The following is a 22711-nucleotide window of genomic DNA, read 5'->3' as shown; positions in this document are numbered from 1 at the left end:
GCCCACAGTAGTATACAGCAGAGCCCACAGTAACAGCACAGGGCTCAGTAGTATACAGCAGAGCCCACAGTAGTATACAGCAGAGCCCACAGTAGTATACAGCAGAGCCCACAGTAACAGCACAGGGCTCAGTAGTATACAGCAGAGCCCACAGTAGTATACAGCAGAGCCCACAGTAGTATACAGCAGAGCCCACAGTAACAGCAGAGGGCTCAGTAGTATACAGCACTGCCCACAGTAGTATACAGCAGAGCCCACAGTAGTATACAGCAGAGCCCACAGTAACAGCAGAGGGCTCAGTAGTATACAGCAGAGCCCACAGTAGTATACAGCAGAGCCCACAGTAGTATACAGCAGAGCCCACAGTAACAGCACAGGGCTTAGTAGTATACAGCACTGCCCACAGTAATATACAGCAGAGCCCACAGTAGTATACAGCAGAGCCCACAGTAGTATACAGCAGAGCCCACAGTAGTATACAGCACAGTCCACAGTAGTATACAGCAGAGCCCACAGTAACAGCAGAGGGCTCAGTAGTATACAGCACTGCCCACAGTAGTATACAGCAGAGCCCACAATAGTATACAGCATGCTCATCCCCCTTCCCTTCCCTCCCCTCCTCTCCTCTCCTCTCCTGTGAATGGCCCCATAGTCCAGTAAAAAAAAAAAACAAAACACAAGCTCCTCACCTATCCACACGTGCCCGCGCTGCTCCCTGCTCCTGTGTCAGTGGCTGCCGCTGCTCTGCCTGGGACACAGTGAGTGCGCGCGCACCCGCTGTGTCAGAGGCAGAGCGGGGAATGATGGGAGAGGGGGCGTCGTCAGGTGACGCTCTCTCCTCCATCATTGCATTGAACTGTACCGGCAGACGCCGGTATAGTTCAATGCGGCGGGGGAGTCGGCGCTGGCGGCAGGCGGGCCCCCCTGCCTCACAGGGGCCCCATAGCGGCTGCGTGACTTGCCGCTAGCTGGGGGCCCCTGGGGGAGTGGGGGCCCCAGGCAGCTGCCTGGTCTGCCTGCCCCTAACGCCGGCCCTGCCTGCATGGCCCCCCTCCACCTCCGGGCCCCGGTGCGGCTGCACCGGTTGAACCGGCGGTAGGTCCGCCCCTGCGTCGGAGCTCCGAAGGGAAGTAGTGACGCTTTGGAATGCAGACTTTGATGGAATGGTCTGCGGGCATCATGTTACGTTTGCAGAGCCCCTGATGTGCCTAAACAGTAGAAACCCCCACAAGTGACCCCATTTTGGAAACTAAACCCCCCCAGGAACTTATCTAGATATGTAGTGAGCACTTTGAACCCCCAAGTGCTTCACAGAAGTTTACAACGCAGAGCTGTGAAAATAAAAAATAATTTTTCTTTCCTCAAAAATTATGTTTTAGCTAGCAATTTTTTATTTTCGCAAGAGTAACAGGAGAAATTAGACCCCAATATTTGTTGCCCAGTTTGTCGTGAGTACGCTGATACCCCATATTTGGGGGTAAACCACTGTTTGGGCACACGTCGGGGCTCCGAAGTAGTGACGTTTTGGAATGCAGACTTTGATGGAATGGTCTGCGGGCATCATGTTACGTTTGCAGAGCCCCTGATGTGCCTAAACAGTGGAAACTCCCCACAAGTGACCCCATTTTGGAAACTAGACCCCCCAAGGAACTTTTCAAGATATGTGGTGAGCACTTTGAACCCCCAAGTGCTTCACAGAAGTTTACAACGCAGAGCCGTGAAAATAAAAAATAATTTTTCTTTCCTCAAAAATTATGTTTTAGCAAGCAATTTTTTATTTTTGCAAGGGTAACAGGAGAAATTGGACCCCAATAGTTGTTGCCCAGTTTGTCCTGAGTATTCTGGTACCCCATATGTGGGGGTAAACCACTTTTTGGGCGCACGTCGGGGGCCTCAGAAGGGAAGTAGTGACGTTTTGGAATGCAGACTTTGATGGAATGGTCTGCGGGCATCATGTTACGTTTGCAGATGTGCCTAAAACGTAGAAACCCCCCACAAGTGACCCCATTTTGGAAACTAGACCCTCCAAGGAACTTATCTAGATATGTGGTGAGCACTTTGAACCCCCAAGTGCTTCACAGAAGTTTACAACGCAGAGCCGTGAAAATAAAAAATAATTTTTCTTTCTTTAAAAATTATGTTTTAGCAAGCAATTTTTTTTATTTTCGCAAGGGTAACAGGAGAAATTGGACACCAATAGTTGTTGCCCAGTTTGTCCTGAGTATTCTGGTACCCCATTTGTGGGGGTAAACCACTGTTTGGGCGCACGTCGGGGGGGCTCAGAAGACGTTTTGGAATGCAGACTTTGATGGAATGGTCTGCGGGCATCATGTTACGTTTGCAGAGCCCCTGATGTGCCTAAAAAGTAGAAACCCCCCACAAGTGACCCCATTTTGGAAACTATGACATCTACGTCAATACTGTGCCCACCGCTGATTGGTCGAGGCCTGGCGGCAGACTGTGCCCGTCGCTGATTGGTCGAGGCAACCTTTATGACATCATCGTCGCCATGCTGTGCCCGTCGCTCGACCAATCAGAGACGCGGGATTTCCAGGACAGACAGACAGACAGAGAGACAGACAGACAGACAGACGGAAAAACCCTTAGACAATTATATATATAGATGTGGTGAGCACTTTGAACCCCCAAGTGCTTCACAGAAGTTTACAACGCAGAGCCGTGAAAATAAAAAAATCATTTTTCTTTCCTCAAAAATTATGTTTTAGCAAGCAATTTTTTGTATTTTCGCAAGGGTAACGTGAGAAATTGGACCCCAATAGTTGTTGCCCAGTTTGTCCTGAGTATGCTGGTACTCCATATGTGGGGGTAAACCACTCTTTGGGCGCACGTTGGGGCTCGGAAGGGAGGGAGCACCATTTGACTTTTTGAACGCAAGATTGGCTGGAATCAATGGTGGCGCCATGTTGCGTTTGGAGACCCCTGATGTGCCTAAACAGTGGAAACCCCTCAATTCTAACACCAACACTAACCCCAAAACACCCCTAACCCTAATCCCAACTCTAGCCATAACCCTAATCACAACCCTAACCCCAACACACCCCTAACCACAACCCTAACCCCAACACACCCCTAACCCTAATCCCAACACTAACCCTAATCCTAACCATAATCCCAACCCTAACCCTAATCCCAACCCTAACCACAACCCTAACCCCAACACACCCCTAACCATAACCCTAACCACAAGCCTAATCTTAACCCTATTTCCAACCCTAGCCCTAATTCCAACCCCAACTCTAATTCCAACCCTAACCCTAAGGATATGTGCCCACGTTGCAGATTCGTGTGAGATTTTTCCGCACCATTTTTAAAAAATCCGCAGGTAAAAGGCACTGCATTTTACCTGCGGATTTACCGTGGATTCCCAGTGTTTTTTATGCGGATTTCACCTGCGGATTCCTATTGAGGAACAGGTGTAAAATGCTGGGGAATCCACACAAAGAATTTACATGCTGCGGAAAATACAACGCAGCGTTTCCGCATGGTATTTTCCGCTCCATGGGCACAGCAGATTTGGTTTTCCATATGTTTACATGGTACTGTAAACCTGATGGAAAACTGCTATGAATCTGCTGCGGATCCGCAGCCAAATCCGCACCGTGTGCACATAGCCTAATTCTAGCCCTAACCCTAGTTCTAACCCTAATTCTAACCCTAGCCCTAACTCTAACCCTAACCCTAGTGGAAAAATAAAAGTAAATATATTATCTTTATTTTATTATTGTCCCTACCTATGGGGGTGATAAAGGGGGGGTTTATTTACTATTTTTTTTATTTTGATCACTGTGATAGGTTTTATCACAGTGATCAAAATGTACCTGTAACGAATCTGTCGGCCGGCAGATTCGACGGGCACACTGCGCATGCGCCCGCCATTTTGGAAGATGGTGGCGCCTATGGACAAGACGGACGGACACCGGGAGGCTCGGTAAGTATAAAGGGGTGGGATCGGAGCACGGGGGGGTGGATCGGAGCACGGGGTGAGCGGACAGGAGGACGGGGCAGGGGACAGGAGGACGGAGGGGAGCGGAGCAGTGTACAGGACAGGACGGAGGACCGGGGAGAAGATCGGTGGCGGTGGCGGGGCAGATCAGGGTTTCCAGCCATGGCCGATGATATTGCAGTATCGGCCATGGCGGGATTGTAATATTTCACCACTTTTTATAGGTGAAATATTACAAATTGCTCTGATTGGCTGTTTCACTTTCAACAGCCAATCAGCGCGATCGTAGCCACGGGGGGGCGAAGCCACACCCCTGGGCTGAAGTACGACTCCCCCTGTCCCTGTTGGTCAGGTGAAATTGGAGTTAACCCTTTCACCCGGCCTGCAGGGACGCAATCATTCTGTGACACAGCATATGCGTCACAGGTCGGATTGGCACGGACTTTCATGACGCATACGCTGTGTCACAGGTCGGAAAGGGGTTAATATAATCCTTATATACTATTTCTAAACACTATTTTTTGGTGATTACTTTGTATCTCCGTTCATACTGCACCCACACACACAAATGATACACCATTTGAAAGGTAAACTTGCCCCCTTCAGCAAGAAAATAGCCACACAAACCACACATACACTGTGATCACAAAATACAGTTTAAACATTATTTTTCATAAACCTGCAGTAAGGAAAAATAACCTGCAGGTGGCACCACACTACCACAAAGGACACTACCAAAAAGCTGCTTACATACATCACAAACAAATCCTAACATTTGCCTTGGGGCTTTCCAGCTTGCTGAACTCCTTGACCAGCCGATTTCAGCACATTGGAGGATTGCACACTTCCCTGAGGTGAGTCACATATGCAAACACATTTGTAGAACATGCACTGCCTATTCATTTGTACACTTGATCCGTTTATACTCCACCGACACACACAAATAATACACCATTTCAAAGGTCAATTTACCTGCAGGTGGCATTTGCCTTGGGGTCTTTCCAGCTTGCCAAAGTGCTTGCCCAGCCTATTTCAGGCAAATTCGATGATTGCGCACTTCACTGTAGGTGAGTCACATATGCAAACACATTTGTAAACATGCACTGCTTTTTCAGTGATTTCTTCACCACACACACAAATACACCATTTGAAAGGTAAACTTGCCACCTCCAGCAAGAAAAGACACAAACCATGCATTCGCAATTTGATCAATAAATACAGTTTAAACATTAATTTTCAGAAACCTGCAGTAAAAAACAATAACCTGCAGGTGGCACCACAACCTCAAGTTGCTCCGTTTATACTCCACCGACACACACAAATGATACACCATTTCAAAGGTCAAATTACCTGCACGTGGCATTTGCCTTGGGGTCTTTCTACCTTGCCGATGTGCTTGCCCAGCCTATTTCAGGCAAATTTAAGGATTGCATACTTCACTGCAGGTGAGTCACATATGCAAACACATTTGTAAACATGCACTGCTTTTTCGGTGATTACTTTGCCCCACACACAGAAATAATACACCGTTTGAAAGGTAAACTTGCCACCTTCAGCATGAAAAGACACAAACAAACCACACATTCACAATTTGATCAATAAATACAGTTTAAACATTCATTTTCAGAAACCTGCAGAAAAAAACAATAACCTGCAGGTGGCACCACAACCTCAAGACTTTAAGCCTCTACTTATCAAACCAATTTATTGCATTACCAATCTACATATATAAATACCTCTCTGTGTTCATCATCTCATTAAATACATTAACATTTGACCAGCTTCATTTTCCTGAAATTGTCTGCGCCCCCGACAACCAATGTGTGAAATTTAACACGGGCCAACTAGTAATAAATATAATTGAATTTCAAATTGCAATGTGGTTCCTTTTTTTGGGGGGGGGGATGGTAAAATAGTATCTGAGGCATAGTAAACAGCAACACTGAATATGAACCTCTACAAGAGCAACAAAATACAGTAAAGTAGACCACTTCTCACAGAAAAGAAAACACGATTATGCATTAGATGAGACACATTACAACAGCTCTCCACTTCATCACTACTGAGAACTGATCACAGAAGGAACAAGCCCTATTACTACCATATTGATGCTGTTTTTAATAATCCCTGAGCTATTGGACAAAGGAGCATATGTTTCCTTGTGGACCATACGTAGATCAGCAAAGTGAATTGTATTGCTCGAAATGGAGTATCGACTAGAAATAAAGAGTGACGCTTGATGAAGATGCTAAAGGACAGAATAATTCATGGTTTACACACTACATGACGTCAGTAGAACATGGCTTATAAATTAGAAAAGATTATTTTCCCTCATCCTATCATTTTCTTGCACTCTTCTTTATTACGTTGGCCCTGAATCACGTTTGAGAACATTGTTCTTTAGCAAATTATTCACTCCTCACAGAGAAACAGATATGGTATATATGCTGAATGGTTATTACATCAAGAAACAAGAGTCTATATTAAGTAGTCAACTACTTTTATATGTATGGTCTGTCCTTAAGATAGGTCATACACATAAGATTGGGAGGGGTCCGATACCCGGACCCTCCAGCCAATCTGTTTTTAGCTCTTGTAATGATCGATCCTTCTATTGATGATTTATCCTAAGGACAGGTCATTAAATTTAAATGTAGTAGACAAGCCCTATAATCAATGTATCCTTAACTATAACAACAGAACTGACATCATGGCAGGACAATTGGTACTACTGTACCTACTGTGTGTGCCATAGTGGTAATTAGAGTTAAAGTAAAAGATTCCCTGGAACCTGGTTCAGGAGCCATGTTGGTAATGTGTGGCTGCCGGACAAAAGCCCTGCAAATCTCCTCTTGCCTGCAGACATCATAGGTGCCTCTTCTGACTAGTAGGCCCAGCACAGCGTCATGTGTGCCAATGATGACAATTGTAGGCAGGGCTGGTGTTAGGGTCAGGCAGACCAGGCAGTCACCTAGGGACCCCGCTCATCTAGGGACCCCCAGCCAGTGGCGTGCCACTAATAGAGGCACATGCATGTAGAAAAGCCGCGGAGACACCATCACGTGTTTCTCAACGCAAGCAATGAATAGCCAGGTCTTTCACGGGGAAGGAACAACCACGGGAAGGGCAGCATCCAATAAAGGAAAACCACCTATGCAAAAACATGGTATCCATCCACAGACAGCTGTTTCGGGGTATTTGCCCCTCATCAGTGTGGAGTAGGAAACTGGCTATTATGAGCAGTGCCTAGTGAAAAGACTATAAACATAAGGATGAATGACCTCGGGGAGATCAAAACATCCAACACTGCGGAGACACCATCACGTGTTTCTCAACGCAGTGATCCACTGCGTTGAGAAACACGTGATGGTGTCTCCGCAGTGTTGGATGTTTTGATCTCCCCGAGGTCATTCATCCTTATACTAATAGAGGCACACCACGCTGTCACTATGGGGCCCCTGAGTATGAGGGGCCCAGCGCTGCCCCCAGCCCCCACATTGCGCATTCAACTTATCGGCATCATAGATGCCAATACAGTTGAATGCAGTGATGGAGGACAAAGTGTCATGTGACGATCCCTCTCCCATCACTCCCCCTCTGCCTCTAACTCAGCATGTCCCAGCAGGGAGCTGATGAGATGCTCTGCAGAAGCCAGAGGAGCGAGGGAAAGAGGAGGAGAGGTAAGTATTGTGTGAGTGTGTCTGCTGCACTATACTGCGTTGTGTCTGTGTCTGCTGCACTATACTGTGCATGTGTGGGGGCTGCATTATATTGTGTGTGGGGCTGCACTATACTGTGTGTGTGGGGGCTGCACTATACTGTGATACTGTGTGTGGGGGAGTGCACTATACTGTGTGTTTGGGGGGCTGAATTATACTGTGTGTGGGGGCTGCATTACACTGTGTGTGGGGGCTGCATTATACTCTGAGAGGGCTGCTTTATACTCTGAGGGGGCTGCATTATACTGGGTGTGGGGCAGCATTATACTCTGAGGGTGCTGCATTATACTCTTAGGGGGCTGCATTATAGGGTGTGTGTGTGTGTGGCTGCATTATACTGTGTGTGGCTGCATTATACTGTGTGTTGGGCTGCATTATATTCTGAGGGGGCTGCATTATACTCTTTGGGGGCTGCATTATACTCTTAGGGGCTTCATTATATTCTTAGGGGCTGCATTATACTGTGTGGGGGGCTGCATTATACTGTAAGTGTGAAGGGGCTGCACTATACTTATGTGTTTGTGGGGGGCTATGTTATACTGTGTGGGGGACTGCATTATACTGTGTGTGGGGCAGGATTTTTCTCTGAAGTGGCTGCTTTATACTCTGAGGGGGCGGCATTATACTGTGGGGAGGCTGCATTATACTCTGAGGGGGTTGCATTATGCTCTATGAAGGGACATTATACTCAATGAGGGGGCTGCAGTATACTCCATGAGGTGGGCTGTAATATACTCTGAGTGGGGCTGCATTATACTCTATCATGGCCATGGGGACTGCATTTTACTATATGTACTATATGGGACCTGCATTATACTGTATTGAGGACTATCTGTACCAATCATTCTTCTTCAGCAGGTGCACACGATCAGTAAACAATGCTGGTTGGATGCTCCATACTTGTGCAGCGTCTAGATGTTACAATATAGTGGATGGGATTTCAAGAAATCCCATGCCACTATGCGTGCACAGATGCCCGCAGCTCACCCAAGGAGATGGACATGCGGTGCGTCTCTACAGACCATGAATGAACACATGTGGATTCGCCTGCGTTCAATAGCTGGCAATTACTGAACGTGTGCACCTACCCTAAAGAGGACAGGAAACAAGCCTCAAACAACTATAATATTATCGATCACGCTCGTTTACCGGCCTGAGCTCAGCGCTTGTAAATACAACGGAAATGTTTCTGTGTGATGGTGCATTATGTGAGCATTTGGGGCCCCGCTTTTGTCTTATACCCAGGGCCACACTTTGTCTAAAACCGGTCCAGGTTGTAGGCTTGCCATTATCTACACTGGGATCTAGCCCAAGGTCCATGGACTAATGACGTGGCTGCTGGACAAGGATCCCGCAAATCTTTTTTCGCAACTCTACTGGCGATGGATGTATGCCATAATAGGATATGCCATGTTTCACTTAAAGGGAACCTGTCAGCAGGATTGTGCACAGTAACCTACACACAATGTCAGGTCAGCACCAATATACTGATTAAAGTGATACCTTGGTTGATGAAATCTGTCTTGTGGTTGTTGTTTAATCTTTATTTTTAGTTTGTAGTTAATTATATTCTCGTGCCCTAAGGCGGGGTTGGTGTATGTGGTGCTCTGATTATATATTCATAATGCAGACTGCTGACAGGTCACTGATCTCCCATCTACAACATGAGTCCCAAATAGCCTCCCAAATGCAGTATGATCCCCACATAGCCTTCCATATACAGTATGAGCGCCACATTGCCTCCCATACACAGTATGAGACCCACAGCCTCACATATACAGTATGAACCCTCCACATAGCTTCCTATATAGAAACAAACATCTCATGCACATAATAAACCTATAAATATAATTACTTCACTTCCGTTCTCCTGGTGCTCTGACTCTCCGCAGTGCACAGCTGACATGATGAAATTATGTCATCACATCTGCTTTCTCACATGCTGATTGGTGGAAGAAGAGCCTGGCAGCCTCCCCCAATGTATTCACCGCTGTCTGAATTCTGAGGATACAGATAGTGGTGACAGCGGGTAGTCGTGGTGGAGGGCACAATGTGGCCCACAGGCCACTGTTTCAGCCCTTCAGCTGTCTCGATCCACGGGCCGGACTGGAACAGCCAGAGGGTCAGATGTACCCGCAGGCCACACTTTACCCAGGTCTAATCTAGTCAATACATGTTCACATTTGTTTGATCTTTTACAGTATTGAGAAATAACATATCATATGTATTGCTTTGTAAATTTGATTTGAAAGGTGTATTCCCATCTCCAAGATCCTATCCTATATGTAGTAGGTGTAATAATACAAATATTAGCAAATACTTCCAATTAAAAATGTAGTATAGTTTTTCTGATTCACTGTCTCTTTCCTCATGTGCAGGCATTGCAGGACCGCTAGATATCCATTGTTATGACCACTGATATAGTGACAGTAAGGCCGCGGTTACACTTGCGAGTGTGATTCGAGAAACTCACGCGAGTCTCTCAAATCAATAGCCGCACTGCCACCAGCACTCGGGATTGGAGTGTTCAGCTGCATGTATTTTTATGCAGCCGCACGCTCCGGTCCGAGTGCAGGTGGCAATGCCAGTATTGATGCGAGAGACTTAAGCAAGTTTCTCGCATCACACTCGCAAATGTGACCCCGACCTTAGTTGGCTAGTTGCTAGTGGTCGTAACCATGGATACCTAAGGTCCTGCAATGCTCTACATGAGGAAAAAGACATAGCGAATCTGAAAAACTATACTACATTTCTAATTTGAGGTATTTGGTAATATTATTATTATACACCTAAGACATATTGGGATAGGATCTTGGAGATGGGAATACCCCTTTAAGTGTCATAAAGATGTAATTTTTTGCTTTACAAATAAACTCATGGATAGTATTGTGTCTCAGGGCTCCTTGGATCACTGAAATCAATCTCAAACACCGGTGACAATTAGTTTGCCAGGTGAGCCCAATTAATGTGAAACGATAGATAAGTAACTTGGCACTCAACTTAGTAAATTGCGATGATTTTTTTATTATTCAGATGGCAGTCCAAAATTAAACGTTTCGGTCAGACATTAGACCTTCTTCAGTAAACTGCATTACAAATGTATGACAGAATATCAATAATTGTAATTATACAAAAAATGGTCAAAAAAGACGAAGAGCCAACATGCAACATAAGGATAAATCTCATAATTAATGTGAAAAATAGTGATGGATAGGAGGGTAGGAGAGGTAAGGAATAGGTAAGTAACATCTTTTTACGTACCCGACTGCTTTAGATATTAGATGTCTCTTAATTAGGGAGTAGGTCCTATGTGGACCTGTCTGGGAATAGTAGTTGCCCTATAGTGATAATAGAGAGACTGTATGTTGCGGTGTACAGTTCAGTAGGATGGGAGATGAAATAAAGAATGGTATACTGACCAAGTATGTCACCAGGGAGGAGTATAGTGTATGGGCCTGGTGTTTCAGGTTTGAAAAAACCTTGTAGCTAGATATAGTATAAAAATATGGCTGTTAGAGAACGGAAATACCCATAAAAGTGAGATATATTAGGGTTGTGTGGTAGGTCTTACCTAATGTAGATAGCTTGCTGATAACCCAGTATGAGGATATATGTCCACAGAGATATAATAGGAAATGTGAATGCCTAAGGCTGAAAGAAAGGTATGATACATATGGATAAAAACCAGGTGTATGTCTTGAAATATAGTATAGTAAATGGATCTTACCATCAAAAGGAACTGTGTAGTATATATAATAATATAGCCGCAAGAGCCAGTTAGTTCAATAGAGTAGTACTGTTATCTGTAAGGCCATGTGCACACGTTGCGGATTTCTTGCAGAAATTTCCTGAAGAAAACCGGAAATTTTCTGCAAGAAATCCGCATTTTTTTTTTTGCGTTTTTTTTCCGTTTTTTTAGCATTCTGCAAGCGTAATTAGCTTGCAGAATGCTAAAGTTTTCCAAGCGATCTGTAGCATCGCTTGGAAAACTGACTGACAAGTTGGTCACACTTGTCAAACATACTGTTTGACAAGTGTGACCAACTTTTTACTATAGATGCAGCTTATGCAGCATCTATAGTAAAAGATAGAATGTTTAAAAATAATAAAAAAAATAAAAAAATGCTTATACTCACCCAGACATCTCATCAGCGGCGTCCGTTCGTCTTCCTATAGCTGGTCTGTGCGCACAGGGCCTTCCGTGACGTCACGGTCACGTGAGCGGTCACATGACCGCTCACGACCAATCACAGGACAGTGACGTCATCGGCAAGGTCCTTCGCCGCACATCAGCTACAGGAACCGAACGGCAGCGTGCAGCGGTGAGGCGGGAACACTGCGCGGGACATCGAGGGTGAGTATAGGACTATTTTTTATTTTATTTCTTATTTTTTGACCACTTATATGGTGCCCAGTGCGTGGAGGAGAGTCTCCTCTCCTCCACCCTGGGTACCAACCGCACATAATCTGCTTACTTCCCGCATGGTGTGCACAGCCCCGTGCGGGAAGTAAGCAGATCAATGCACTCCTAGGTGTGCGGAATCCCTGCAATTCCGCATTTTTAATGAACATGTTGCTTTTTTTTCCGCTATGCGATTTTTTAGCGGAAAAAATCGCAACATTTGCACAAAAAATGCGGAATACCTTGTAAATAATAGGAGGCATATGTTAGCGTTTTTTTCGCGTTTTTATCACGTTTTTATAGCGAAAAAACGCGAAAAAAACGCTAAAAATCCTGAACGTGTGCACATGGCCTTAAAGGACCAGATGGCCATCATATAGTATAATAGAGACAACTGATAAAGACATGTAGGAGATAAGGCAGAAGCTCACTTACTATTGAAGATATATAGAGGCGTCTAGTGAAACGGGCGTGCTATATTTAACACGTAGCCTGCAATGTAATAGTGTGGGAATAGGTATCGTTATCCTATAAGCATATAAAGTATTCACTGGAGGTGCGGTAGGGAGGAGGGGGGACTTACCCATGTACGGTGTGCAGCTGGTATGCCTCAACGCGGTGTCCGCCGCTAGTTGAATGGCATATGTGTAATCTGGCAGGTTTAAATAGCCGGGGGGCGGGACGGACTGTGCGTCTGAAGAGGAAGTACGTCATAGATAATGACGTGTACTTCCGGTAATTCCGTGCGCTGCTTGTTGTCATGGACACTGACAACAAGCGCCGTATTGGCCATGTATGTTACATCTAAAGTCGGAGGTGTGTGTCCGTTTGCGGCGCAGACTTCCGGTACATAAATAAGCTGATTGTTGTCATAGACACAGACAACATATGCGGTATAGGGGTAACTGAGTGCATCTAGTGTGGGAGTACTTGGTGGGCGTGGCTAGTGACGCTTGTTATAGATAAAGGAGCCTGGCCCAATGTAGCGCCAGTAACTTATAACTATACATAGCAAATAGTTAGCTATGTATGTCTAATCAAAATTCAAATACATATGATAAGAATATCTAGTATTGTGGCCTCAGACTAGTAAGGAGCGATGTTGGCCTGTTATGTTATGTAAATAGCATAACGGTCCTAAAGCTAATTGGGCAATGTAATCACAAGTAAATTGTATCCAGAGAGATGATGCAAGAAAAGATCTCTTTAATGCCATTATAAAGGGGAGACAAATACATTATATCAGACCATAACTTATGAACTGTATACCTATGGGGGATTGGTGGAGAGCAGTCGGGTAGGGGACAAAAGGATAGGGAAGTCCAAGGGAGGGGAGGGGTCAGGAGGTGACTTGCGTGAAGTTGTCAATAAAGGCGACTCTGTAGAGAGAGATATAAATAGATTAGCATAGCATATATAACAAAGATAATTATCTTCACTTGGTGAGAGAATCAAGTTATACGTTTAAACTTATCAACTAATACTGGCATGAGGTGTATTAGATAAAAGCTAGAGGGTCATATTCCCTATTTAAGCCTTTCGGTGCTAAGGTCTGTAGCTCATGAATCCAGTATGCCTCCCTCTTTTTTAGGAGATCAATTCTGTTTCCTCCCCGTCTAGGGGCCGGGATATGTTCCAGGACCTGAAACTTAAGTTGAGATATATGGTGTCTCTTGGAGATGAAATGATGTGGGAGTGGCAATAACATATTTTGGCAACGTATAGTCGACTTGTGTTTGGAGATATGAGATTTGATAGGTTGGGTAGTTTCCCCAATGTATAAAAGTCCGCAAGGGCACTTTATGGCATAGACTACAAAAGTAGTGTCACAGGTAGAATAGCATTTTATCTTGTATCTCCTGCCAGAGTGAGGGTGGTAGAAATGGTCTCCCCTGATGACATTGTTGCACTGGTTGCAGTGCAGGCACGGGAAAGTGCCATTTTTGGGTTTGTTCAGAAAGCGTAAGTTTCAGGTCCTGGAACATATCCCGGCCCCTAGACAGGGAGGAAACAGAATTGATCTCCTAAAAAAGAGGGAGGCATACTGGATTCATGAGCTACAGACCTTAGCACCGAAAGGCTTAAATAGGGAATATGACCCTCTAGCTTTTATCTAATACACCTCATGCCAGTATTAGTTGATAAGTTTAAACGTATAACTTGATTCTCTCACCAAGTGAAGATAATTATCTTTGTTATATATGCTATGCTAATCTATTTATATCTCTCTCTACAGAGTCGCCTTTATTGACAACTTCACGCAAGTCACCTCCTGACCCCTCCCCTCCCTTGGACTTCCCTATCCTTTTGTCCCCTACCCGACTGCTCTCCACCAATCCCCCATAGGTATACAGTTCATAAGTTATGGTCTGATATAATGTATTTGTCTCCCCTTTATAATGGCATTAAAGAGATCTTTTCTTGCATCATCTCTCTGGATACAATTTACTTGTGATTACATTGCCCAATTAGCTTTAGGACCGTTATGCTATTTACATAACATAACAGGCCAACATCGCTCCTTACTAGTCTGAGGCCACAATACTAGATATTCTTATCATATGTATTTGAATTTTGATTAGACATACATAGCTAACTATTTGCTATGTATAGTTATAAGTTACTGGCGCTACATTGGGCCAGGCTCCTTTATCTATAACAAGCGTCACTAGCCACGCCCACCAAGTACTCCCACACTAGATGCACTCAGTTACCCCTATACCGCATATGTTGTCTGTGTCTATGACAACAATCAGCTTATTTATGTACCGGAAGTCTGCGCCGCAAACGGACACACACCTCCGACTTTAGATGTAACATACATGGCCAATACGGCGCTTGTTGTCAGTGTCCATGACAACAAGCAGCGCACGGAATTACCGGAAGTACACGTCATTATCTATGACGTACTTCCTCTTCAGACGCACAGTCCGTCCCGCCCCCCGGCTATTTAAACCTGCCAGATTACACATATGCCATTCAACTAGCGGCGGACACCGCGTTGAGGCATACCAGCTGCACACCGTACATGGGTAAGTCCCCCCTCCTCCCTACCGCACCTCCAGTGAATACTTTATATGCTTATAGGATAACGATACCTATTCCCACACTATTACATTGCAGGCTACGTGTTAAATATAGCACGCCCGTTTCACTAGACGCCTCTATATATCTTCAATAGTAAGTGAGCTTCTGCCTTATCTCCTACATGTCTTTATCAGTTGTCTCTATTATACTATATGATGGCCATCTGGTCCTTTTACAGATAACAGTACTACTCTATTGAACTAACTGGCTCTTGCGGCTATATTATTACTAGCTATTGAACCCGTTCTACGCCCGGGTGGCGAGCATTTATATTGGAATATGGTCTCCATCCTGGTATGTGCTGCTCCTATCCTGTCATATGCTGCTCCATCCTGCGCCCCCATCCTGTCATGTGCTGCTCCACCGTGTCATGTGCTGCTCCATCCTGCGCCCCCATCCTGTCATGTGCTGCTCCACCGTGTCATGTGCTGCTCCATCCTGCATCCCCATCCTGTCATGTGCTGCTCCACCGTGTCATGTGCTGCTCCATCCTGCGCCCCCATCCTGTCATGTGCTGCTCCACCGTGTCATGTGCTGCTCCATCCTCATCCCCATCCTGTCATGTGCTCCCATCCTGCGCCCCCATCCTATCACGTGCTGCTCCATCCTGCGCCCCCATCAGTGCGGGCGGCTGTGCTGAGTGCGGGCGGCTGTGCTGAGTGCGGGCGGCTGTATGTGGCTGTGCTGAGTGCGGGCGGCTGTATGTGACGTGGCTGTGCTGGGTGCGGGCGGCTGTGCTGGGTGCGGCAGCTGTGGACGGCTGTGCTGGGTGCGGTGGCTGTGCTGGGTGCAGCGGCTGTGCTGGGTGCAGCGGCTGTGCGTGGCTGTAGGCGGCTGTGCGTGGCTGTGGGAGGCTGTGCTGGGTGCGGCGGCTGTGCGTGGCTGTGGGCGGCTGTGCTGGGTGCGGCGGCTGTGCTGGGTGCGGTGGCTGTGCTGGGTGCGGCGGCTGTCCGTGGCTGTAGGCGGCTGTGCGTGGCTGTGCTGGGTGCGGAGGCTGTGCATGGCTGTGGCGGCTGTGCGTGGCTGTGCTGGGTGCGGCGGCTGTGCTGGGTGCGGCGGATGTGCTGGGTGCGGCGGCTGTGCTGGGTGCGGCGGCTGTGGGTGGCTGTGCTGGGTGCAGCGGTTGTGCGTGGCTGTGGGCGGCTGTGCTGGGTGCGGCGGCTGTGGGCGGCTGTGCGTGGCTGTGCTGGGTGCGGCGGCTGTGCGTGGCTGTGGGCGGCTGTGCTGGGTGCGGCGGCTGTGCTGGGTGCGGCGGCTGTCCGTGGCTGTGGGCGGCTGTGGGAGGCTGTGCGTGGCTGTAGGCGGCTGTGCGTGGCTGTGGCAGCTGTGCATGGCTGTGCTGGGTGCGGCGGATGTGCTGGGTGCGGCGGCTGTGCTGGGTGCGGCAGCTGTGCGTGGCTGTGGGCTGTGCGTGGCTGTGGGCGGCTGTGCTGGGTGCGGCGGCTGTGCTGGGTGCGGCGGCTGTGCGTGGCTATGGGTGGCTGTACGTGGCTGTGGGCGGTGTTATGATTCTCCCAATGGCAGGGAAATCAAAAATAACGAACGGACTAGCTCTCGGGTGATGGGAACTAAAGTGACCGTGACCTGAACCTGACACAACACTGGAAGTAGCCGGGGAGTGTTTCCTACGATGCCCTAGACACCACGCGCCAGCCGGAGATCTAACTACCCCTATCAGAGGAATATACAGGCCTGCCTTACCTCCAGAGATGAACCCCAAAAGGAGATAGCAGCCCCCCACAAATATTGACGGTGAGTCAAGAGGAAAAGACATACGTAGGATGAACAGCAGATTTAGCACAGTGAGGTCCGCTTTCTAGATAGCAGAAGTACAGGGAAGAGTTACTTCACGGTCAACTTCAAAACACTACTCAAAAACACCATCCTGAAATTACTTTAAAACTCCAGTGACAACTCATGCCACTGGAGTGGCAATTTCAGTCCACGAGAGCTTCCAGCTACAGAGAGTCACATTGCAGATAGCTGGACAAAAATAGCATAAACAAGAAACAAAATTCAACTTAGCTGAACAGGAGCTTGAGGCAGGAGAATGCAACAGAAAGCTACTGATACATTGTTGGCCGGCATAGGACCAGCAGCCAAGCAGCCTTAAATAGGAAACTCCCCTAATGGGTGGCAACAGGTGATCAAGGATAGAAGAAGGCAAATAAGTGGCACTACCATAAAACACCACCGGGGGAGCCCACAAACAGAATTCACAACAGTACCCCCCCCTTAAGGAGGGGGCACCGAACCCTCACCAGAACCATCAGGGCGATCTGGATGAGCACTATGAAATGCACGAACCAAATCAGGAGCATGAACATCAGATGCTGTCACCCAAGAATTATCCTCCTGACCATAGCCTTTCCACTTAACCAGATACTGAAGTTTCCGTCTGGAAACACGGGAGTCCAAGATCTTTTCCACCACATACTCCAATTCACCCTCAACCAGCACAGGAGCAGGAGGATCAGCAGAAGGAACAACCGGCACCTCATACCTCCGCAATAATGACCGATGAAAAACATTATGAATAGTAAAAGATGCTGGGAGGTCCAAACGAAAGGACACAGGATTGAGAACCTCCAAAATCCTATAAGGGCCGATAAACCGAGGCTTAAACTTAGGAGACGAGACCTTCATAGGAATAAATCGAGAAGACAACCAAACCAGGTCCCCAACACAAAGACGAGGACCGACACGCCGATGACGATTAGTGAACTGTTGAGTCTTCTCCTGGGACAACTTCAGATTGTCCACAACCTGTCCCCAAATCTGATGTATTCTATCAACCACAGCGTCTACTCCAGGGCAATCCGAAGACTCCAATTGACCGGACGAAAAGCGAGGGTGAAACCCTGAATTACAAAAAAATGGAGAAACCAAAGTGGCAGAACTAGCCCGATTGTTAAGGGCAAACTCTGCCAATGGCAAAAAATCAAGCCAATCGTCCTGATCAGCGGACACAAAACACCTCAAGTAAGTCTCCAAGGTCTGATTAGTACGCTCAGTCTGGCCATTAGTCTGAGGATGGAATGCAGACGAAAAAGACAAGTCGATGCCCATCCTGGCACAGAACGCCCGCCAAAATCTAGACACAAACTGAGTGCCCCTGTCAGACACTATATTCTCAGGAATACCATGCAAACGCACCACATTCTGAAAAAATAGAGGGACCAGCTCAGAGGAGGAGGGCAATTTGGGCAAAGGTACCAAGTGAACCATCTTGGAAAAACGGTCACACACCACCCAGATGACGGACATCCTACGAGAAACAGGAAGGTCAGAAATAAAGTCCATAGAGATGTGCGTCCAAGGCCTCTTAGGAATAGACAAGGGCAACAACAACCCGCTGGCCCGGGAACAGCAGGGCTTAGCCCGAGCACAAACATCACAAGACTGCACAAAAATACGCACATCTCGAGACAAGGAAGGCCACCAGAAGGACCTAGACACCAGATCCCTGGTGCCAAAAATTCCAGGATGACCTGCCAACGCGGAAGAGTGAACCTCCGAAATAACTCTACTGGTCCAGTCATCAGGGACAAACAGTCTACCAGGCGGACAGCGATCAGGCCTATCCACCTGAAACTCCTGCAAAGAGCGCCGCAGGTCTGGGGAGACTGCTGACAATATCACCCCATCCTTCAGGATGCCAGTAGGTTCGGAATCACCAGGCGAGTCAGGCTCAAAACTCCTAGAGAGGGCATCCGCCCTCACATTCTTAGACCCAGGCAGATATGAAACCACAAAGTTAAATCGAGAGAAAAACAACGACCAGCGCGCCTGTCTAGGATTCAGACGCCTGGCTGACTCAAGATAAATTAGATTCTTGTGGTCAGTCAAGACCACCACCTGGTGTCTAGCACCCTCAAGCCAATGACGCCACTCCTCAAATGCCCACTTCATGGCCAAGAGCTCCCGATTTCCAACATCATAATTTCGCTCAGCGGGCGAAAACTTTCGAGAGAAAAACGCACATGGTCTCATCACTGAGCAGTCAGGACCTTTCTGCGACAAAACTGCACCTGCTCCGATCTCGGACGCATCTACTTCAACCTGGAACGGGAGCGACACATCAGGCTGGCGCAACACAGGAGCAGAAGAAAAGCGGCGCTTAAGCTCCCGAAAGGCCTCCACAGCCGCAGAGGACCAATTAGCAACATCAGCACCCTTCTTGGTCAAATCAGTCAAAGGTTTAGCAATGGCAGAAAAACCCGCTATGAATCGGCGATAGAAATTAGCAAATCCCAAGAATTTCTGAAGACTTTTTAGAGAAGTAGGTTGTATCCAATCACAAATAGCCTGAACCTTAACAGGGTCCATCTCCATAGATGAAGGGGAAAAAATATATCCCAGAAAGGAAATTCTCTGAACCCCAAAACTACACTTTGAGCCCTTCACAAAAAGAGAATTAGCTCGTAAAACCTGAAAAACTCTCCTGACCTGTTGAACATGAGATTCCCAGTCCTCCGAAAAAATCAAAATATCGTCCAAATACACAATCATAAATTTATCCAGATATTCACGGAAAATATCGTGCATAAAGGACTGAAAAACGGAAGGGGCATTCGCGAGACCGAAAGGCATTACCAAATACTCAAAATGGCCTTCAGGCGTATTAAATGCGGTCTTCCACTCATCCCCCTGCTTAATCCGCACCAAATTATACGCACCACGTAGATCGATCTTAGTGAACCATTTCGCCCCCTTTATGCGAGCAAACAGATCAGTCAGTAAAGGTAACGGATACTGGTATTTAACTGTAATCTTATTCAGAAGTCGATAGTCGATACAAGGTCTCAATGAACCATCCTTTTTGCCCACAAAGAAAAACCCTGCCCCCAGTGGAGACAAAGAGGGGCGAATATGACCCTTTTCCAAAGATTCTCTGATATACTCCCGCATAGCAGTATGTTCAGGTACAGACAAATTAAACAAGCGACCCTTAGGAAATTTACTACCGGGAATCAACTCAATAGCGCAGTCACACTCTCTGTGAGGAGGGAGAGAATCAATTTTAGGCTCCTGAAAGACATCATAAAAATCCGACAGAAATGCTGGGATCTCAGAGGGAGTAGATGAAGAAATGGGAACCAAAGGTGCATCCCCATGAATCCCCCGACATCCCCAGCTCAGCACAGACATTGATCTCCAGTCCAAGACTGGATTATGAATTTGTAACCATGGTAATCCAAGTACTAACACGTCATGTAGATTATATAACACAAGGAAACGAATAATCTCCTGATGGTCTGGGGTAAGATGCATAGTCACTTGTGTCCAATATTGTGGTTTATTGCTAGCCAAAGGTGTAGAATCAATACTCTTTAAGGGAATAGAAACCTCCAGAGGCTCTAAATCAAACCCACAACGCTTGGCAAAGGACCAATCCATGAGACTCAGAGCGGCGCCAGAATCCACATAAGCATCCACAGTAACAGATGATAAGGTACAAATCAATGTCACGGACAAAAGAAATTTAGACTGCAAGGTACCCATAGAAAAAGATTTATCAACCTTTTTATCAACCTTCTTTATGCGTTTAGAGCATGCTGATATAACATGAGCTGGATCTCCACAATAGAAGCACAACCCATTTTTGCGCCTGTAATTCTGTCGTTCGCCTCTAGACAAAACACTATCGCATTGCATATGCTCTGGTGCCTTTTCAGAGGTCACCGCCAAATGGTGCACAGGTTTTTGCTCAGAAGACACCGCCATATGGTGCACAGGCTTTTGCTCAGAAGATACCGCCATATGGTGCACAGATTTTTGCTCAGAAGATACCGCCATATGGTGCACAGCTTTGCGCTCCCGTAAACGCCGATCAATCTGGATAGCCAATTTCATGGCATCATTCAGACCTGTAGGCACAGGGAACCCCACCATGACATCCTTCACGGCATCAGAGAGACCTTCTCTGAAATTAGCTGCTAGTGCGCACTCATTCCATTTAGTAAGCACCGACCATTTACGAAATTTTTGGCAGTATATCTCAGCTTCATCTTGCCCTTGGGAAAGAGCTATCAAGGCTTTCTCAGCCAAAATCTCTAAATTAGGTTCTTCATAAAGCAACCCCAGAGCCAGAAAAAACGCATCTACATTTAATAACGCAGGATCCCCAGGCGACAATGCAAATGCCCAACTTTGTGGGTCACCCCGTAATAGAGAAATAACAATTTTAACCTGTTGTGCAGGATCACCAGCAGAGTGAGATCTCAGAGACAAAAACAATTTACAATTCTCTCTGAAATTCAAAAAACGGGATCTGTCTCCGGTAAAAAATTCAGGCATAGGGATCTTAGGTTCAGACATTGGAGCACGTATAACAAAATCTTGTAAGTTCTGGACCTTTGTAGCCAGGTTATTCAAACCTGCAACCAAACTCTGTGGATCCATGATTCAAACAGGTGTAACCAAAGCCATTCAGAGATTAAGAGGAGAGGAAAAAAAAAGGCTGAAGACTGCAGTTTAAGCAAGGAGTACAACTGAGCACATTCCAAACACAGAAGGAGAAAAAAAAAAAACCTTTTCACATCCTTTCCTGCTTTAGTGCATAGTTTTAACACATGTGGCCGGCCAAACTGTTATGATTCTCCCAATGGCAGGGAAATCAAAAATAACGAACGGACTAGCTCTCGGGTGATGGGAACTAAAGTGACCGTGACCTGAACCTGACACAACACTGGAAGTAGCCGGGGAGTGTTTCCTACGATGCCCTAGACACCACGCGCCAGCCGGAGATCTAACTACCCCTATCAGAGGAATATACAGGCCTGCCTTACCTCCAGAGATGAACCCCAAAAGGAGATAGCAGCCCCCCACAAATATTGACGGTGAGTCAAGAGGAAAAGACATACGTAGGATGAACAGCAGATTTAGCACAGTGAGGTCCGCTTTCTAGATAGCAGAAGTACAGGGAAGAGTTACTTCACGGTCAACTTCAAAACACTACTCAAAAACACCATCTTGAAATTACTTTAAAACTCCAGTGACAACTCATGCCACTGGAGTGGCAATTTCAGTCCACGAGAGCTTCCAGCTACAGAGAGTCACATTGCAGATAGCTGGACAAAAATAGCATAAACAAGAAACAAAATTCAACTTAGCTGAACAGGAGCTTGAGGCAGGAGAATGCAACAGAAAGCTACTGATACATTGTTGGCCGGCATAGGACCAGCAGCCAAGCAGCCTTAAATAGGAAACTCCCCTAATGGGTGGCAACAGGTGATCAAGGATAGAAGAAGGCAAATAAGTGGCACTACCATAAAACACCACCGGGGGAGCCCACAAACAGAATTCACAACAGGGCGGCTGTGCTGGGTGCGGCGGCTGTGCGTGGCTGTGGTCGGCTGTGCTGGGTGCGGCTGTGCGTGGCTGTGGGCGGCTGTGCGTGGCTGTGGGCGGCTGTGCTGGGTGCGGCGGCTGTGGTCGGCTGTGCTGGGTGCGGCGGCTGTGCGTGGCTGTGGGCGGCTGTGCTGGGTGCGGCGGCTGTGGTCGGCTGTGCTGGGTGCGGCGGCTGTGCGTGGCTAT

General features: G+C 46.8%; 1 protein-coding gene across 3 annotated transcripts in view; it reads right to left on the bottom strand.

Annotated features, from left to right (window-relative positions):
- The window catches only part of RASL10B (RAS like family 10 member B), a 215214-nt gene that overhangs the window by 48072 nt on the left and 144431 nt on the right, over positions 1-22711 (bottom strand). The window lies entirely within an intron of this gene.

Source organism: Ranitomeya variabilis, chromosome 3 (genome assembly GCF_051348905.1).
Source record: "Ranitomeya variabilis isolate aRanVar5 chromosome 3, aRanVar5.hap1, whole genome shotgun sequence".
Classification (NCBI taxonomy): domain Eukaryota; kingdom Metazoa; phylum Chordata; class Amphibia; order Anura; family Dendrobatidae; genus Ranitomeya; species Ranitomeya variabilis.
The sequence above is the reverse complement of the archived record's forward strand: the minus strand, read 5'-3'. Positions and strand labels throughout refer to the sequence as shown.